The sequence below is a fragment of the Anas acuta genome, chromosome 5 (genome assembly GCF_963932015.1).
Source record: "Anas acuta chromosome 5, bAnaAcu1.1, whole genome shotgun sequence".
Taxonomy (NCBI): Eukaryota; Metazoa; Chordata; class Aves; order Anseriformes; family Anatidae; genus Anas; species Anas acuta.
Genome location: NC_088983.1, coordinates 57,310,532 through 57,332,471, shown reverse-complemented (window position 1 = coordinate 57,332,471; position 21,940 = coordinate 57,310,532). Strand labels below are relative to the sequence as shown.

Genomic DNA, 21,940 nt, shown 5'->3' with positions numbered 1-21,940 from the left:
AGAATCATCTGCTTTCATGGCATTTGACTTTGGGTTTCCTCTCTGGGAATCTTTTGCCCTTTGTAGGCTGATTTCTTGCTACCCTTTATAAATGTACGTCCTGGCATGTTCCGTCTACTCAGTGAGATTTTTCTTTTTACATTGAGCAGGATTTGGGCTTTTGCTTCCAATCTACTCCTCTTGTTTGAGCAACTTCACAGATGTTGTAGCAACAAATGCATCATTACCCTGTTGGTATACTGTGTTCTTTGTTTCAGGGCTGACGAGAACGTGCTTTGAAACATGGGTGTCTGCTATGCTTTGCAATCCATGCAACATCTCTCTGTCAGGTTTGTGTCTCATAAGAAAGCCCAAGTAAGGTAGCATTTCTGACACTCTGACATTAGTCTTGTATGGTGCTGATTTTCAATTTTCCTACCCATCTGTAAAAATACTGATTTTTTTCTGATTCAAAAAACAGGGACATTAATTCTGAATGTTAGTAAAAGCAGTCTCATTCAGCCTCTTTTCAGGCTCTTTGGAGAGCAGCTAATACTTGCACAGACCTAAGTGCAGTTAGTGCTTACTCACTGGTAACAGGTTAGGGTGTTCAAGGAATTTAGGCTTTGACCTTTACTAAGAAAAATGTCCTCTCCATGTTTGGATTGCTGGACATTGCAGGTTGTTAATCTGACAGACACACTGAATACGAACGGAGAAACTGGTGTTTTCACATTGGTTCGTACTCGAGCATTTGTCTATTTATCTGCTACTTCTTCCCAATGCTCTCTTGTGCCTGAGGAAGCAAATAAATAATGAATATGTGCCCATCAGGGGGCATTATTTCTGAATGCAAGTGTGGGTTTAGAGGTCATACATCGTTTGAGGAAGCCTGGTAATTTTGTTTCCCATTAAAGAGCAGGGTGTGATTCATGGTTATTCTGCATTTCTTTTATGCTGTCTGCCAGAGAGAGCAAACTGTAAGGCTCCCTGAATTGAACACCAAAGTTCAGGGGGAAGAAACGGACAGATCAGCATTCACATCTAGGAGTGTTGGCTGTACAGCTGCCACCAGATTTGGATCATTGACAAGGACTGTAGTTAAGTCCTAGGTTTTGAAAAGGTATTCAGCACAAACTGCTCCAGTGATTATCAGCAGTATCTTGGAAACTCTTGCTCTGTGATACTGTCTGGAAAAGAAGAAATTTTTCTCCTCTGATATTTTTATGTAAGGAAAAGTTTTGTTTTATTGGCATAGTTATACTGGCATGAAAGTGTCTCTGCTGCTGAGGGTGGCTGATACAGACTGTAGTTTAAATAGCATGTTTTTTCCAGGGCCAGTCCCACCTATCTTACACTCATCAGTTTATTACCTTATTAAGGAGGTCCTAGTCATTACCACCATTTTATTATAGCCAGCAAAATGGTACTTAGAGATTTTAAATGACTTTCTGAAATTCTGAAGTAGTTCAGTAGCTAAGTAGAAATAACATCTAGCAAGTCTCAGAGTGGACTTATATCCCTGGGAGCAGCTGTGCAAGGTTTTATTGGTGCTGTTGCATTGGTATAATTCATATGAGACCTGTTTTAGTATGGCCTGTTGCTTTAGTCACACTTTGCTGCAAGAATACATTTGCTTGCTAATCTTGTTGTTGCTAACAGATGAGTTCTGCCCCTCTTCCTCAGTTACACTTGAGAAACAGCAAGTCCTGAAATGTTTGTGATGAGGAATGTCAGAAACTGACTCTTATTTTTAACTCTGTGTGTTGCATGACTTCCTATCAAACATAAAGCCTTGGTAATGAAGTGGTCAGTACAGATGTGTGTATGCATCACCTGAAATGAAAAGTATCTGTGAGCTCAGATTTTGTTTAGTCCTCGTCTGTTAGAGGGATTGGGTTCTACACAAAGTTCTGTAAGTCCGTCCTTCAGTTCTACAGCCCTTTTCTTCATTGCTTGCTGCACAATGATGTTCCTATTCAACTTTTCTGTCAACTGTAGCTGTGGGAATCACCATGGTTCCTTAATCCTTACAGAAATGAGGCGGTTATCCCATGAAACCCTTACTGAAATCAAGTTTGTTTATATCCTTTCTGGTTTTACATTAAGGAGTAATTTTTGTGTATGTGTCTTGAAGTGTGGGAGACAATTACATTGTCCAGCAATTTTACAGCCTCGTGACAAATTGGTGGCCTAACAACACACCGCTTGCCCCTGGATTTCATGCGTCATTATGTATTTGGAGAGAAAATGGTGTATTTGGCTGCAGCAGGCTCATAGGCCTGTGAGCAGGTACCAGCAAGTACTGCAAATAGTCACAGCCTAAATGTAGTGGTTTTTAACTTTCAAAAACTAATGTAAAACCAATACATACTGTATTAGACAGTTTTATTTAAAAATAACATAGGAAAAAATAGGAAAAAATAAGAAAGCCCCAAATGGCTTGAAAAGAAAGCTCATACCACTGGCTGTTTTTACTTATGTTTTAATATTCTTTCTTCATTGCCAACTTCAAATTTTCTTTTTATTTTTTTTTTCCCTGGGTGTGTTGTATATTAGTTGTACAGTAATGACCTGCTATAATTTTATCTGTAATGATTTTCTCAAGGCTATTCTTCTGTCTTGGAGGTTATCCCAGCATGTAAGTTGTCTGGTTGACTGCTGACAAAATTTTATTTTTTCCCAATAATACTTCTGATGTAATCGTTCCTTGTCATCTTCTAAGATGTCTTTGTCACCATCATGTCTCAAATGTTTTGTTTCTTGTGTCAGTGATGTGAATTTACCCTGATCCTTAAACACAAGTTACTGTGGGAAAATAAATTATTTTTCCATTTAAATAAATTCATGTCCTCCTGAACTTCAGTAAGCTGTTTAACACTCTTTCTTCAGAACAGCTTCATTTCACTCTCAGATAATTTTTGTACTCACATTTTGATTGTTGGCACCATTTTCTTAAGTCGGTGTACTGTGTTAATGCTCTGTCCTCGTAGGATCATCAGATCAGCATTTCTCAACATTTTTTAGTGAACTCCGATGCTCGTTGCATTCCATAGCAAAGATTGATGTATGATCAGTGCATCTGAGATAGTTCAGAGAGACAAGGAGATTTCACCTCCTTTGTGCAATTTGTTCATGATGTGTCCATACTACCTTCTGTGTGACTGAGGGGAGAACACACTCTTATCTCTCATGATACTCAGCAACAACTACGACCATCACCAGCTCTTGTTGGTGATGGTAGAGACTTCTGTTAAAATCACTGAGATGCTTGTGGTTAATGAGCCTCCTCAAAACGTTGTCCAGCCTCCTCAAAAGTTGTTTACATTGGGAAGCATCACATGCTTTTTCAAAGCTAATAAAAACATGCTCAGTGGTGACTGGAATCCCAGGGAAATGATAGTGTCATGATGTCACAGGGTTAATACTGCTTCTGAAGCTGGCGTCGTGCAATCCTGAATTACAACGAACAATTCTGACATTGCGAGTAATACCACGGCATCAAAACTCCATATCCTCATTGTTTAGCAAGATCAGAAGGATTCCCTTTATCTACTTGTCCAGCTGATACCTAGCCAGCTATACGTCATTGTAGGTAACACAGTAACACATAGTAACACAGTTACTGATTACTTTGAAAAAAACTGCTGGTACTTTCCCAGTTTTTATTTTTCAAGGAGCGTGTGCCTTTCTGCTTTATGGAATTAATATTAGACTCTTATTTTCATTTCTGTTGTTTTGTATTTAAGTAGGTTTGATAGGACATTGTTCTTGATAATCTTTCTTGTTGCATGATTGCATCTCCACTATTTGGACAGAACCACCACGCTGTTGGGTGTCATTGCAGAGTCAGATCTTGGCTGAACACTTGCACTCAAATTATACTCCAGGATTTTTTGTCATTGGCTCTTGGTTCAGGGTGGTCATTTCTCTGAGATGTGGAGAAGAGTAAACACAATACCCTCCACATTCCCAATACTTAAAACCTCCTTTATAAGTGCATGATAAACTGACTGGCTGAACATCAAAATTCCCACATCATATGGAGGTAATAGTGTCTTGTCTACATTGCAGACCAAGAAGATTGCTCAGTGTGCTTGTTGTGGTCGCTGATTGTCTGGATTGAGGGACCTTGTTGTGGTTTAACCTGGCTGGCAGCTAAACACCACACAGCCATTCACTCACCCTCCCCTCTTCCTCTCTGGGATGGGGGAGAGAAAAGGGGAAAGTGAAGCCTGTGAGCTGAGACAAAGACAGTTTATTAAGACAGGAAAATAATAATAATAATAATAATAATGATAATAGTACTACTACTAATAACGTGTACGAAACAAGTGATGCACGATGCAATTGCTTACTACCCACTGACTGAGGCCCCCTCCCCAGCTAGCCACCCCATATATTGTTTAGCATGATGTCAGATGGGATGGAATACCCCTTTGGCCAGTTTGCGTCTGCTGTCCTGGGTCTGTCCCCTCCGAGCTCTCATCCTAATCCAAAACAGCACCCTACCAGCTAGTAGGAGGAAAATTAACTCTGTCCTAACTGAAACCAGGACAGACCTCTTGGAATGTGTGGCAGCTCTTGCCATGTGTGGGTCAGTCTGAAAGGGAAGAATGGGATGTTGGCCACCTATGAAGTCATGATCTGAAAGATGGGAACAGTTCCAAGAGCCCACACTTGTGCTTGAAGAAATATGCATAGCACAGAGGTGCATAGATTACCCAATTATGAACTATTTTGTAAATAAACATAATGACTGTCAAGTATGCTAATGAAATGACTTGGCATGCTTATGGAGGGCGGAGTTGGAAGCCTGACATCTCAGATATTTGAAATGAATATTATCCTTTCCTTGCTTTGCTTTGTTTTGTTTTCTTATTTTTATTATCCTCCAGCTATAGGAGATGAACATTTGGGCCATTTGTCATCTTGAATTCATGTCATTTTAAGTATATAAGCATACCACTGGAACATTTCCTTATTTATTCACTTTAATGGACTGTGACCAAAATGTTGTTTTCCTTTTGTGCAATTCCCATTTTCTTTCTGCAATCTCAATGTTTACGGTGTTTTATATTGCTTTCTTTTATTTCAGAGTTTGAGTGTTATTGTCATGCAGCCTCTTTATGCTACTGTATTAGAATGAGCAGGATAATTTTTTAAGTCTCCTTATTATTCTTATTCTGAATGACAAGCATGCATTGACTTATTTTATAATGCTTTCCATTGATTTTGAAAATCTAGAATGTCCTTGGAAAAGTCCTTAGAATATTACATAGCTGTCAGCTTGGTATTAGTGTCTATTGAAAATGTAAGTCATGTGCAAGTGCAAAATCTGAGGAGAGCAATAGGCAATCTAACAGCTGAGCAATAACTTACCACCCATTGGCGGATACACATGCAGACACTGGAGTTCATAGAATATAGGGTAGCTTGGATGGTGTGATTTTTCAGTTTTATGGCCAGCATTGATAGTTAGTCTATCGAAACCCAGCAAATTTCTTGTTCCTTTTTTTTTTTCTTCTTTTTTTTTTTTTCTTTAAAGCAGCAGTTAAGAGTAAAGTTCTAGTTCAGCTAAGCAGCATGCAGTTATGAGCAAGATTGATGGAGCCAGTGTCTTACCCTATGTTGTTCGACCTATTAAATAACACATCAGAATATGTGTATTTTTAAATGAGCTAAGTGCTACAGAAAAGAAATTAAAAAGACAGTGGTTGTATCTAAAGATGCATGTGCAGTGTGCTTTAGAGTTCTGTCTTGGGTAAATTGAAAGCATTTGCAACTGAAGGGGAATAGGAAAAAGGGAAGGCTGTCAGTGGTTCTGTTTGGCCCCTGTAACTCAAGTTGCTCCTAAACTGCATATTCGGATCTAGGAGCACAGAAATGCTGCTGTATCCAGTACACATCTAAGCACTGAGATCAAATGGAATCCCTTACTCAAATTCTGCCAGTATTTCACAATAATTTTGTTTTTATTGGTATGTTATTAATCTAGCAGCCAGGAGCCATGCTTGTGGGCTATAATTTGTGTCAGCTGCGATATTAAAAAAAAAAAAAAAAAAAGAATAAAATCTTCTGTTGCTGCAAGCAAATAGGTATTGGGAAACCTGTCCAGCAGATGGCTCAGCAAATAGGGTATGAGGGCTATAGTTAGGCTGAGGAAAATTATCCATCAAAGGAATTATTAGTATTGTTAATATTTTAGTGCTTTTTTTTTTTTTTTTTTTTTTTTTTTTCCCATGGAACTGTTTTAATATTTTGTGTTTATCTAACTGGCACCAAGACACTTGGAGAGATGTTTTTTAATCTGGGCTTCACCTGAACCTTCCCAAGGTTCAGACTGCACATGGCAGGATGCAGGTTTATCTTTTCTCAGATCTGTGCCTACTCAAGTGAGGGATATGCAAGGAAACCATAGTATTCAGTCTCAGGAGAATATTTTCTGGTAAATGTATGATTTTTGTGTTTCTGATTTTTTTTCTTTTCTGTTTAGTAATGACAAACTCTTTGGAGTGTTACAGTTCAGTGGAGTACACAGCAGCCTTTGCTTTGTTCAGTGTTTGTTCCCATGAGGTAACTTGTACTTTACACAGTGTTTCATTCTTTTTGCCTCTCTTTGCAGAAAGAGAAGGAAACTAATTTTGTGAAGTGAAATGTGGCTACTGTGTAATGTGCTTGAGTCAGAGTGAGTATTCTAGAGTTAGGTCAGAACTGTGTTTAACAGTATGTTTTCCGGGTGGTTTTGGATCTTAGCACTGATTTTTTTGGTGTAGTGGAAAGTGTTAGAAAATGGCAAACATTGATTTTTGTTCTGTTTAAAGGGGGGAAAAAAAAAAGTAGAAATATTTTCTTAATGGGAAATAGATTATTCATATCACCAGACAGGATGGGTATTAAACATTTTTACTTTTGCCTTTACTCTCCAGTTAGCATCATGACCAGCAGAAAAGTCACTAAAGCTCACAAAAGGAGAGCTCTAATGCTCCTGAGCTGCATTATGCAAGACACAGGGTTGAAAGTGATGGAAGCACTGATTTGGCTTTTTACTGACATTTTGTAGAATAAGTTGGTTCCCAAGGAGTAAATTAGAGGCGTCAGCAGTCACATGCTGATGTTCCATCAGTGTTACTTTGCGGCTTCCATGAGCACCCTGCCTAGTCTTGGTGACAAGCTGATAAATTGCCACAAATTCCTCTTTGTACATTTGGTAAGTGTTTTTCTGGTCAGATGCATTCTAAAATTTCTATGCAGTGTCACACTGCAAAACCAAAGCATAAGCAGCAGACATATGTAGTAGATTTCTGATTTGAAGTCGAAAGTTTAATTTTACACTGGGTCATGCTAGATTTCAAACTGAATGTGTTTAAAATTTGAGAAACATTATTCAGTGTCATTAATCAATTCTAGTTATTTTTTGGACTCTATAGATAAATTAAAAAAAAAAAATCATAGAGTTGAATGGGGGTGGGGAGAAGGAAACAGGTTAAAATTCTAATGTAAAAGTCCATTTAATACATGTATATGCAGCATTCAGAGCAGCTAGGTGTGGATATTATTCAATAGGTAGATCAGTTTATTTCTCATAACTCCCAAGGAAACAAACAAAAAGCCTAAAGTGGGTTGTAGGAGTCTGTCATCAAATGCTCCATTCAGATTACTAAACTGTATGGGTTAGTTTTTCAGATACCAGGAACCAGAAAATTTGGTTGCTCCTCCTGGAGTATTTGGTCAAGATTTACCAGTCTTACCCCACTTATTACACAGGTATGTGTTGTCATACCTGTGTAATTACACTTCCCTTTACCATTCATTCCCTTCCCAATCACTCATTTGAATGTCAAGTGCAGGGGAGAGATAATATCCTCTAATTTATGTTGATAAGGGGAAAGAAATGTCAACACATCTTTTTTTATTAGAATGCAATAATATGGGCCAAATTCTCTTATCTTTCTTCTCTTGCAGTTATTTACAACTACTGAAAAAAGATTTCAAGAAGTATATAAACAACTGTCAGCTTTGAGGGGTCACTTTAGTTCCCACTAAAGTGGGAGAAGAAAAGGTCTCCCCTGAGTGTTAACAGAGTATGCCCTTACTAAACAGTTTGAATCTGATAGCGATTTTTTTTATTACCTTTCACAGGCATAAATAGGCTCATAGTCAAAGTCTATAAACTCAGGAAGCATCATTAAGGTCATTCAATTTTATTTCCTATAATGATTAAAAAATAAAACAAATTAATTCCTGGATTAAATGTAAAGCTTCTTGTTGAGCTGGAACATGTCTCTTTGGCATATCACTGTGCTGTAGGAATGAGATGATAAAGTATATGCCTGTATTTCTGCTACTAGTAGTCCTTGCTTGGCCAAATACAGAATACGTTTTATTTTCCATCACCTTGTTACTACTAAAGAAATGGCATATTCTTCAGTGTAACCAAAATCAGATTTACTTACAAATTCAGAGCCACTGATATTTTTGGATGGATTTTAGCTGTATCCCTAAAGCCTCCATAAAGTGGTTGTATTGATGCTGCAAAGCACTTGTTGATCATACGTATCACGCTAGACTGAGCAACCGTTGTTCCTTTTTGTTTCTTATTCCATTCTTAGTGTGAATTCGTGTTGTATTCCAAGAGTGTTGTCAGTTAAGTGAAATCTGTTTGTTCCAGTGACAGGGACTTGATCTTCTTGGAGGAGGATCTGAATTCCAAGTTGCTAACTGGATGATTCATGAGTACACGCTAAAACAGCCCAGACAGCAGTTTTTCTATGCAAGAAAGGTTTTCCTGTGCATGCTGGTTAAAATATGGGTATTATTGTCCCATCTCTCCTGGAGCAACAGACTGTTTACTCATCAGTGGATAATTTATGGAATAATGTCTGTTTCTTTTGCTGTTAATGGCAATGACTTCCATGAGATGAAGCAGAAAGAAAGCGAGCAGTTTGGAAATGAAAAGTTCTCTGTACGACAAGCAGCATAATTTCAAAGGAAATAAGTAATATCAGCCCATTTAGTTTTTATTTTTATACATGCTTTGAATCACAGTGTTGTGCCATTGGAAATCACCCTTTCTATTATTTGAAATATAACAGTATTCTGAGCAGTAATGTTTGCATTAGCAAGATAGTCAAACAGAAAACCTAGTTGAGTCTACATCTAAAAGAAATGAAAAATAAAGTGCTCTGAGTATTTCTGTACTTCACTCTTACGTTCATTCTTCAGAAAGCAAGACCTACTATGTGTTTGCAGGAATAGAAATGTTTTTGCAGAGTTACATTGTTTGGAGGAAAGGAATGTAGTATTGAGATATGCTTACAGTGATAAGAAAGCTTAGCAGGCGACATTGTAAAACGCAGACAACCAGACTCTTTAGAGCAATTAGGTGAAAATCGCGGTGTTAAGTCAAGTCAGGTAAGTGAAAAAACATTACCACTTTAAACAGTAAAAATGTCAAAAGAAATTTGAGATTTAACAGGCCGGCAACTGAAGGCCATGCGTTGTCTGTGAAGCATCAGAAAGGTTGTGAACCTGGATTACCCACTCAGTGGGGAAACAGGGGAGGGTCCTGTCATCAAAAAGTACATAAACTGTGTTTTGGAACTAGTAGGCATGCTCTCCTGCTTGTGGGGTGCTGGTCTTTGCAATCGCAAATAAATTACTACTTCACCGAGATCCTCGCCTGAGCCGAAGTTACTGGCTACAGGGTGTTTCTCACATGTCCAACCTTTTGTATCAGCTTTCATGTCTTCATTTTTTGGTGCATTTGAAGCGACATGTTACACATGTAGTTTTCTTTGAAGCATGAGTTAAGAGCTAAACTAGAGCAAACAATTTCAGGCTACTTGCTTTGTTATTACTAAAAGCTACTTCAGACTGTTCCTTTCACTCCCTTACACACTAATTGTAGCCTTTCTGGTGGGAATATAGTGCTGCTGTATTCAGACTTGGTTTGCCCTCTACAGGCTTCTACTTCTTCTAACTGCTTGTCCCTTGATATCCTTTCTGCTTTTTTTTTTTTTTTAATCCATCAAATATCTTCTGAACAGTGAGCTCACATTATTATCTTGCAGTTTATGGAAAATCTGTGGTCTCTGTTAAGCTTCCTTCGACTGTTCAGTTCAGGAGGTCTTCAGAGTTTTTGCTTTTTCATGCTGTTGTCTCTAATGTTTTTTTTTAATATCAGTATTTTTGATATGCAGAGAAAGGTGTGCTGTAAAAAGATCAGCTAACCTACTCTGTTAGAATCAGCATTTCAATCACTATGACAATAGCTTCATCCTGAAATGAGGATGCCCCCAGTGATCTTAGGATCTTCTGTAACAGGTAAGCAGTGTAAATACACTAGGGGATGCTGCAGTTACACAGTTTTTCTTTAAAGTTTTCTTGCTGATGATTGTGCAAGCATATCTGCTGCCTTGAGAAGCATAAAAACGAAAGCATTCCCATTAGAGTAGCAGGCAGGAGGGCTGTTAATCAACTGAGTGTCTTGTTAAAGAGAACTGAGAAGTATTCCTCAACTCAGGCTTGATCCAGAGCCCATTGAGGTCAGCAGGTGTCTTCGAATTAGATACAGCCTGCAGTGTTTCAGATAAAACTAACAATAAAGCAGAAACTGCCATGGCTGTTTGTTTTAATTGATTCTCCCTTCACTTGATCTTTGGGAAAGAGGTAGATCATGTTAGTCAGTTTTAGTACTTCTTTCTGGGAGGTCTGAGTCTTTCCTGACACAGAGTTTAATTCACCACCGTACTGCTGATTCTGTGACTCTGTGCACTATTGAACAGGACAATGACCAAGTAAGTTACAGCTTTGGTACAAATCTGTTTTATTTGAACATAGAATCATAGAATCGTTTAGGTTGTAAAAACATCTCCAAGATTAGCAAGCCCAACTGTTAACCTAGCCCTGCTAAATCTACCACTGGGCCATGTCCCCAAGCACCACATCTACATGTCTTGAATACCTCCAGAGATAGTGACTCAACTACATCCCTGGGCAGCCTGTTACAATGTCTCACAACTCTTTCAGTGGAGAAATTTCTTACCATCCAACCTAAAACTCCGCTGGTGCAACTTGAGGCCATTTCTTCTTGCTATATCGCTTGCTTCCTGGAAGAAAAGACCAACTCTCACTCTTCTACAACTTCCTTTGAAGTAATCGTAAGGAGTGACAAGGTCTCCCCTGAGCCTCCCTTTGTCAAGGTTAAGTAGCCACAGTTCACTCACCTGCTCCATATGAAGCTTGTTCTCTACACACTTCACCAGCTTCCTTGCCCTTCTTTGGGTGCTGGGAGTAGTGAAGGTAGAATTAGATAAAGGAGCATAGTTCTAGCTGTGTAGATTATCTTGTTCAGCCTGAGATGTTACAGTTCATAGGATTTCTCTCCTGCTTTAGGATTCTGTCGCAGCCTCTGCATGCATCCTTCAAGACTGTTGTCCTGCCAGAGCCTCTGAGAAGATACTGTCTTAATCTCAGTGTGCTACTGGTTTATCTTCAGTAATGCCCTGAAATCTCATCGTACTATGTTCTTACTGCAGAGGTACCATGCATCTTCTGCACTTGCAACAATTTACAAAGACTTTACTTGACTCTTAGGAGGACATTGAAATTACACTGCAGTTTTTTGTTGTTGTTGGGGTTTTCTTGCTAACTGGATACTTTTAATAATTGTGTGCTTTGATAATTTTCACCCTACTTGAATGTTAATCTTGCATTCCTTATGGGCCAGTCTGCATGGGTGAAAAATAGAGCGTCAGGTAGAGAATTGTCTTTGTCAGGGACTGAGTGAGCATCTGAAGTAATTGAATTGGTCTTGCAGTGGTAGTGAGACAATCATATTTCATAGGCTGCTTGCATATTATGAAATATGTACTCCATATTTTCTAAAAGGAAAAAATGCAGTTTTCACTGTCCTGCATTTTCCTTCCCTTTATACATTTTCTTATGTACTTCCAAGAGACTGGGATATCTTTTCTGCGTGCTGACTACTTCCATACAATTCAGTGAGTATTGAATCCTTCCTGAAAATAAGCAGTCAAGAGAGTGAGTGCCAATGCTGCACATTCCTCCATCTGGGCGTGGAGGAGTGCCATCTTGTGGAGATGTTGTTGTATTACTCTAAATTAAAACGGGTGATGTCTGCGGGTTTGGCGAGTGCTTCCTTTGCCTCGGGGGGATACCTGCACATTTATCGTGTCATAAGTGGTAGAATGAACCACCAGGCTCTAAAGCATGATTGAGAGGAATAAATAATTCATAGCTTTAAAATAACATAGATACTTATAGACAGACTGTCAAGGAGACAATTTAATATTCCTGATCAATGTGTTAAATATGTATCTTCATACATCATAATATGCTTTTTACTGGCATCACAATAAAGCAGAATTTGAAAGAAAGATATGAAGGAGAACCACAAACTATCTTTTTTCATGTGTCAACTCTAAACTTGATGACAGAAGGAATACAGGTGATTATCTGGAAAATTAACTACTATATGATGGAAGCTGTCACTGTAGCTTGATCAGAGACCTCTAAATACTTTATAAGAGTTGATGGGTAGGAAGGATCGATCCTAAAGAGCCTTGAAAGTGATGGCAAAAATACCTTATGGTTGGTAAAATAGAGAAGGCGTGGTCAGTGTAAGGCTGCAGAAAGCAATGACACAGGTAGGTTGTCAAGCAAGGCTGATGATCGGTGCAGGAGTATTCTTCATGAAACTCTTGTCTGTAGCAAGCCCAAAGGTTTACTATTTTTCCATGTGTTTTACTGCTGTATGTTAATATAATCATGGACAATTTTTTGTCCCATCTGTCAAATGTTTCGTTATTGGACAATATCACTTGGGGGAAGGCATATTCTCTGGAAGCTCTGCAGCAGAAATCTATCCAAGGAAACAAGAATATCCCCTATATGACATAGATGTTTACAGATGCTTATATATAGCACAGATGAAACAGCAATGCTTAATTCTCTGACTTTCTGTTGGTTTCTTACCACACAGTAACTGCATAACTTGAGCAGAAGTAAATAAACAGGCAAATATTGTCCTAGAAATATGAAATAACCCCCTCATCCTTGGTCGTATAGTGTGCCCAATACCTATTGTTTCGTATCTGCTACATTGACAGTATTTGCTGCTATCTAAGAACAATTTTTAGGAACCAAGTTCTGTGAGTATATTTGGTTTGTTTATTCCCCTGCTCACCCACAATGAATGTGCTTCTGCTATGATCAACTAGTTTCAGTCTCTCTTTTTACTTGAGTTAAATTCAGGAGTATGAATTTCTGTTTATGTGTGAGAATGATCATATGAAGGAAATTTCATATTTATACCTGTGCTTATGGGTATCAGGAAGATAAGGACATACAGTGTGGCTCATGTTGGAAAGCCAAGTCCCCTATTCGGGTCCCAGCAAAACTAAAATATCTAAATACATTTCTGAAATTTAAGACTCAAATTCAGAAATTTAACAGTAGCTATATGATCTGGAAAAGCAAGTACAAATTCCGTAGGTGATGCATCAAGGATAAATCCTTATGTAGTTTCTTGTTAAGTCTTGTGCTTCAGTTTCAAATAATTGATAATATTTAGTGCCAAGGTGCTGTCACATGATAAATAGTTGGCTCCATTTCATTTCTTTTCAACTTCCTGGGTGGATCATAATAATGTGACATAGACCAAAGATATTCTTAAGTTGCAATGGAGTTGAATTGACTACTTATATCATAAAGATAATGAGAAGTCATCCAGAAGTGAATTTTGGAATTAAGCACAAAACATTTGACTTGCATAAATTCATTGCTGTGCTTAATGCTATATAGGCAAATCAGAAGGGATTGTATGTTCAAAAGCTCATTTATGATTTGAAGTTTGTTTTCAAAAAAGAATTATGCGTTAAGGAAGGGCTATTCAAGTGTGGGAAATTTTATAAGTTGTTTGGAATTTCAGAGCCTAACTTCAGGAAAGTGATACACAGACTCATAGCTTGATCTGGTGAGATACCTGAGGACATATTTGTGTAGCACTGAGTAAATCTGACTTAGGAAACCTGAGTTGTGGAGATTTTAATTTAGATAGCTAAAGCTGGGTTCCTGAAAGGATTGCTTACAATGAATTAGTGTGAATTGTTTTGGAAACTCAAGTGTTCACCAGGAAAATCTGTCCGGCCTTGGTTTGCCAATGAATTTTACCTTAGTGCAGGTGCCACATAAAGGTCATACTCATCCAAGCAAAGAAAAACATTACTTGAAATCAAAACATTATGCTCAATGAATGTCAAAGGGTGTCTGAGCTAAAGAGGTGAAAGGGAAAATTATCTTTTGTTCTACTGTGAATGCAGACTGTGTGAGTTTCATTACTCACATGTGCATTTCTTGTCACAGTATCAATTTCATTCTGTTCTTGCTAGAACAGCAGTAAAACAGACTCAGTGTGGTACTCAGCAGAGGTGGAAAGCCACTTAAAGAAGCATTTGAAAATACCAGTGGTAGCTTATTTATAGAATTTATTGTACCTCTTCCTGATCTGGGGGGATTTACTTATAAACATATTTTTTTCCAAAGAGAACCAGGGTTGGGAGTCCTTCAGAAAGTTTTTATTTTATCTTCACTGCCAAATACAAGCACTGTATAGTTGTGCATGAGCTAACTCACTTCTGTCATATGTCCTTCATCTGAGAACTTTTTAAAAGAACACAGTCTGTTGTGCATTTATTCGTGTTTGGGATTGCCCCAGCCCAGGTGCAGGACCTTGCATTTGACCATGATGATGGCTCTTGGTACCTTATGTTATTGCCATTTATCAGTTACTGAAATTTTGATTTTCAGACATGCAGCTCTGTGTGCCCAAATGTGAGAGTGCAGCTATGCATCCAGTTAGTATTACAGCAAAAGCTAGAAAAGCTATTGAATAACTGGATATATTTATTTATATATATATATATATATATGTATATTATAATATTATATATATTGAATAACTGGATATATGCATATTCTGTAAATGGGAATAAGGTGGGCATGCAGCTATCCACATGATTTGGAGAAGCAGGCATGATTTCAGGTGCTTTTGTGAAAGGAATGAGAACAGCTACTGACATGAAAACTCTACTAGAATTGCACTTCAAAAGGCTTTATTCTGAGTACGTGTGATTTCTTAACGAAGTCATGATAGAAAATGTGCAAGAATGTCTCTTTCTGCTACTAGCAGTAGGCAGAAAAAGTGGTGAGAAAAGGAAGAGCAAAGCTGCTATTTTTTTTTTTTCTTAATTTGAGTAAAAGTGTAAAATACCCAAATAACATTTGGGTATTTTACAGAGAGGGGTTGCTGCCTTAGGCGCAGGGGACACTGTGAGATGCAGGGGAAGAGCAATATTTATTGCCGCATCATTACTTACACGCTGGTCAGAGTGTACCAGGAAAACAGGTCCCTTACTGTGTTCCCTCATTAATACGAAGAAGTGTAACTAATGAGGCATCTTGCTTTCTAGTCTTGTTGGATTGTTCAGTTTTGGAAATATTACTGACTTTTAACTCTAAATACTAAATATTCTAGCCAATAGTTGTAGGTAGCCATCCATAATTCATCCATTATCTGTACAAACTGGACCTGAAACCCATGTAATCAAAACACTTATTAGTATCTACCTGAAAATAATTCACAATTTGAAAGAACTAAATTGCATAAATGAAAACATCAGGAATCAGCTGAGGTGAACAGGAAATCCTTTGCCAGCACAGACCCGTTGTTCACCAGGACAATGTGACGTATTTCAAGCAGAAGAGTTGTTTTGTGGCACAAAGCTCCTGATGTGTAAAAGATCTTGTTTCAGTGCTTTCCCAACAGCTGTTTGCATAGTGGTTTTGTAGCCATATAACATAATAAGGATTTATGTAGTAATGCTGTATCAAGACTGGAAGGGATTTCCCAGTTTAGTTGTCTGTTTTCAAAATCTTGGCAGCTCTACAGTAGGCTCTTTTCATCTAATAGTAGAGTTATAATTTGACTCTTATCCTTTGTTCTTCCTTTTTTCACAGGCAATAAGCTTTTATTTTATTTTCAGACCAAATATATGGATACATTTTTAATAAACTGGTGTAGTTTAATAATATTGCCAGCTAAATTATGCTTCAAACTGTGTTTTTGTGTTGCTTTGCTGAAGTTAGAAGTCAGGGAGGTCCTAAAGTCTCTCTTACTGACTGACACATCCTTGGGCAGGTTACTTATCCTGTTTTGAAGTTGATGGGGCTGCAGATGTCAATTGCAGAATTATTGGTTACTAACCTCCCCTCTGCATACTGCATACATAAGAAAGAAAAATCATTTTTTTTTATATAATTTTTTGTGCTATTAATATTAATATTACCTAGTTTGAGATGTGGCAAATAACCTGAAATAATATGGCAGAAATTAACACAAGAGTGACATTAAAAGGAAATTTTCTAATTTGAGATCTGACACTATTCCAGTCTTCAAAGTGTTAGTGAATATTTAATAGATCAGACATCTACTGAAAGGACGTGGACTGAATTATTTAAGGGCATCTCAAACCCTTGGGTATTTAACCCCCGAAATATTGAAATTCATAACTGAGGCTTAGTTATTCTGATGTAATGATGTTCATTCCCAGAGTTGCTCTTGTGCTATTTTTTTTTTTTTTATTACTAAAGCAGTATTGGTCTAGAAACTACAAGGAAAACTAAATGGATATTCTTCAGATGCTTATAGAAATACCTTGTAATCCTGCTAGCTATCCTGATACTCCTGAAACATGCTCTGAAGAAAACGGTGATTCCTATGAGTCTGTTAGACCATTCCAGGCAATGCATTTTCCATTACTGCAGTGCTTGTTTTCAGAGGTGGTGTTTGGTGCTTGCTTGGAGATGAACAGAACCTTTGTCAGGCTCCTGAATCTTCATTACCTCTAATGAATTTAACACCTGAGTATGGGAACTTGACAGGGTAGCTTCTAACTCAGACATATTATGGAGAAGAATACTAATTATAAGAAATCTTAACTTTATTGACACTTATAGAGACTACTGGCCTTTTTATAAGTTTTTTTTTTTTCTGTTTGTTATTATTAAAATATTTATTAGAATACCATCACTTGAAATATTTTTAAAGTAGCATTTTATTTTATTTTATTTTTAGAAAATGGACCAGAAAAATTTGTCACCAAACTTTATCTCAAATTAGGTCTCTGGTCATGCACATGTATTTCTTATTGCTGCGTAAGAGTGTTAAATAAGGGTGACTGCACTTTAATAAATGGAATGCTATTCTGGACTACATTTCCCTTCTAGGATTTGCTAAAATGCTAGATGGTATTGCTGATAGTAGAAGCACTCCATTTCTATGAGAGAGATCACTCTGACCTTACATAGCTTTATGTTGTCATCTTGTCTGTCTTAAAATTTTGATACTAAGTTATAGGCTGATTAGGATAAATTGGAAACAGTTTGAGAATAATGGGTTATCACTGTATAGAAGCATCAAAAAATAGCTTCGGTGGGGTCAAAATCTGCAATAGCCAACATAACTTGTAAATAAATTGTTGCGTATTGGTGTTTGTATGAATATATACCTTAAAATGACAGTCCTCTGTGTGTTGTACACGCCTACTGACAAAAACTGACTAGATTGTGCATAGACAGGAGCTGGTTTCATTATACTTTTATGTTGTCCCTGAACTAAGCATCTCAGCATAAAGTGGTTTCAAGTTCCAGACATAATAATCCAAGTATATGAACACATCCAGCTACTCATAGATAAAGATCTACTTGTCTTAAGGCTAGATTGCATAAACAAAGCCAGTGTGGTTTACTACACTGTGTGGTAACACTGATGGTGTAAATCAGTTTCCCACCTGAAGCATTAGATTGCCTGTGTCTGAGAATTCTCATGAAGACTCAGGTATTTATTCTAAAAGGAGAAGTCATACGGTGAGGAAGAAATTGGAACAGATTGGACCAGATCAATTGCTTGGTAGATGTGTCTTTGATACTACTTGGAAGTGGGGGCAGAGTTCATATTAAATTGTCTTAATTATTTCTTGATCATTACGCTAGCTGAAATGCAGACCCTACTTTTGTGTTATGTGGAATCATGCTGTTGATGTTCTTAAAGGCCTGTTTGAAAAGGCTGTTGCTGCCAGGGCATGGACCTAATCCTTAGCCTTTTGCATCATTGCCAAAAATTTGACAGCGTCTAAACCAAAAAAGCTCTTTCTTGCTTCTTAGCATTCACAAAAGCATGAAGACCTGCCAATGTTTTACTATGAGAGAAGGAAACAATGAAAACTAATACCATAGTTGAATGAAACTTTTTTTTTTTTTTTTTTAAATACACAGAGCAAAGGGAAAATCAGTTTTCTCAAGTTGTTCAAGTTTTCTCTTATAGAATAACATTATGCTACATATGTAATGCATCTGGAAAAACAGTATTTTTCAGTGAATTAAGAAGTCATTAGTGTGAAGTAAAAACTTTGTTCTTGCCCTTTAGAGTTGTAGCATGTAAGGAAACGAATAGTTAAAGGTGGTAAAGCATAGCTAGTTAATTCTGTCTCTTCTCCACCTACACATAATAAAACACTGACATTTGATTTCTTGAAAGTATGTTCTTTCTCTAGCCCTGCTGCTTTGTTTGCTATATTTCTCAGAGACTGCAGCCTTGTGAGCTGCTGTAATGTCTGTCAGTGTAAGTCACATTGAAAGACCAAGGCTTTGATAGCTTATGTTATTAACATAAATTGAAGAGAAACATGAGATACACAGAAAAAAATTATAGATCCCGTTGCCTGAGTGGAGGGGAGCCACTAATCTCAAGGCTACCATCTCCAAATGAATTTTTCAGGTTAACTGCTCATCTCTTTTTTTTTCTTTATTTGTAGTTTCAAACAAGATGTTAATTAATTGTGTTTTTAATGAAAATAAAGCGTGTGGCTAAATATTGTGTACTACCAAAGCAAAATGCACTTCCTGAGGTGTGTGGGTGAAGAAATATGGCACAGTAACCACACTCTCCACTGTCTTTCCTTTTCCCATATAAATAGCCCCAGATAAGTGCTGCCTCTACCTCACAGGTACAAACCACAGTTCTAACATTCCTGTTTTCCACCTGTTGTTTGTACTTACCTCTCTCTCAGCTTAGATCTGTATGTGTGTTTTTGTTTTTTTTTTAATGACTAATACATTCTTATGTGTCAGTTGGGTTAATACCAGGTGGCATTTATATATATATGCTTTAATTATGGCCAAAAAAAAATAATGTTGTGAGCCCGGTTTTATGCCAACATTATAAAGACAAGTGGCAACCTGCTTAAAGATAGGATTAAAGGTTTACAGATTTTAGTCTGAGAATAACAGCTGAGCATTGACAGCAGTGGGGCGATGCTATTATGCTGATGCTTTATTAATAGCTTATAGGTGAGGAATGCATTTTTCTTTGCATCCCTGTAGAATCAGGGTGTGCTTTATACCTAAAAGGCGGTTAGGATTAAATGGTCATTTCAATTAGTAGGACTATGAACACTGCTGCTGAACTTCATGTTCCCATCTTGATGTCTGGAGAGCTTCAAGTACGACTGGCACGGACACTCATAAGATCAAGGTCAAACTGTCTGCATAATAAATGATAGAAAATATTAATTCACTCATAGATGTGGTGGCAGAGATGAATAATCTTCATGCAGTTTATCTGTACATCTGGGTATTTGAAAGACTCAGTTAATTACAACATATCGAATCCTACATTGTGTTCCTCTCAAAGGTCTTTAAAGGACAGTTCAATGCTATGTACGGCCTGCCTCTATGTTGCATCCATTCAGCAGGGGATTATAAGTAACAGTTTTCCAGGTTTTCTGCTTTCAAGCAAGAAAAGAGAGGATTATGTTTACCTGGGAGTAAATAAATTGTGTAAGAATGAAGATAGGTTAATCCATTTTAGTTTTTGCTACCTCAGGGGCATGACATTTCTCTAAAAAGTTAATTTCTGTAGGTTGGTGATTAACGCTGACATATTAAAAGTTTTTTTTTTTTCTTTTTCTTTCCTTTTTTTTTTTTTTAAGAGCCTGCCTTTAAAGTTAGAATTTGTATGAGATTTTTGACAAGTTTTGTGTTAGCAGAACAGTTGAATCGAAGCTGAAAAACTTTTACCTATTGATTTCAGTGGAAAGGGTTAGGCCCATGGCGAGAACTTTTGCCAGTGTCCTTCTGAATCTATAAGGAATGTGTCTAACAGCTTTCTCACCAATTTACTACTTAATAGCATATCATACTAGGACTTATACCTCCGACAGAGTTGCCATTTATTCATCATCATAGCACTAGGTGAACAGCATATGAACTACTTCTTAAATATTTTTCTTAAATAATAATTCCAAGCAGATTTGAACCTCAAATTACACTAAAGTTTTTGAAACACATTGAAGTATAATTAAGTTTAATGAAACGATTATTGGGAACTGAATGGAAAGTGAACATTGATAAGACAAAGTCTGTCAGACAAACTGTTGAAGGTAGTCCGTGGTATCTTCAAGTCAAGCCAGCGCTGCTTCTGTAAGAATTTCTGAATTTGTCAGTGAAACTACTGAAATGTTTGCAATCAGTCTACAGAGCAGCAAATAACTGTTGACTTGATGTGGAATGGATTTTACTTTGGAGTAGAATGTTGTTGCTAGTTTCATAAAAATTGAGGTGTGCGTTCAAGGCTTACTGTTTTTAACAGAAAGATTTCAATGGGACTTGCATGTTTTCTCAACCTTTTTTTTTTTTTTTTTGTGATCACCTATGATCAGAGAAAGAAGCTAAATTCAAGAATTTATTCTTTTACTGCTCTCCTATTGATATATTGAAATACATAATGTTTTTGCTGCATGAAATACTCATCTTTTCAAAAGCCAGCTATATGGAAAAGAGTCTGGTAGAACTCATCTCTAAGTACTAGACAGGGGTTGAGGAAGCATTTGACAGATATTTTCAAAGGCTGTATTTTGCTTGTGCTTGTATGGAGAGCACCTTTATATGAGAAGTTAATGCTTATATGAAATACCTTTTTATTTACATCTTTCTGATTTCTAGGTCTCGGTATTTTACTCAGCATTGGTACCTAAGATATGTAAGAGGTAAGTGAGTCTGGAGGCTTGAAATGGCGCATGATTAGGAGTTTTTTTTTAGCGTTCTGGTATTAAATTTACTACTCCTTTGACTCCATTTGTTGCAATTCTGAGGATCTGAATAGATTCCTTTGCAAAATGAAAATGAGTGGTTGCGTTTGTCTGGTAGATGAAATAATATCTGTATAATTCTTGTTTTCACATGCAAGCAAATTCATGAGAGTTGTGGATTGAGCTCTGGAGAAGTTCTAATCCCTATAGTTCAAAAAATATACTCGTAATAATCATTATTCTGATTCACAATTCTATTGTGTTGAAACTAAAAAATATTTCATCGCAATGTTACCAGGTCAGGCTAAAATGTATCAATCTTTTATTTGATGTGATTTGGATATATATTTTTTGGCAAAGCAAAAAAAGACATATGGCTCAGGTGGGTATATTAGTCCCATGAAAATACTTCTGGGGAAGAAAGGTGTGGTTTAAAGCATTATTAAGTGCACAGATAGACTTCTGATGGACTTTTAAGTTTTTAGTTTACAACTTAAGAAAGACGTACATAACACAAGTGCAACAAAAAGTTGTTTTTATTATTCCAAAGTGCACAACAGACAGTGTAGATGTTTACAGAAATAAATCATATGTTTTTCCATACTTTTTGCTTCAAGCTCCTCTGTTTTGCAATTATCCAGAATTCCCTCATCCAGATGAAATAATTCCTGATGTAAACAATATATTTGTATTTAACTGAAGTCAACTCTTGCTTAAAATTGAAATTACACACAATTTGATTTACCTATTACTTTACCATTTTCAAAACTCCACTAGACCGAAGAAAATGC

The 21,940-nt window shown here is 37.1% G+C and overlaps 1 long non-coding RNA gene across 9 annotated transcripts in view; it reads left to right on the top strand.

The window, feature by feature from the left end:
* LOC137857884 (uncharacterized) overlaps positions 1-21,940 on the top strand; it is a 99,427-nt gene that overhangs the window by 35,391 nt on the left and 42,096 nt on the right. The window lies entirely within an intron of this gene.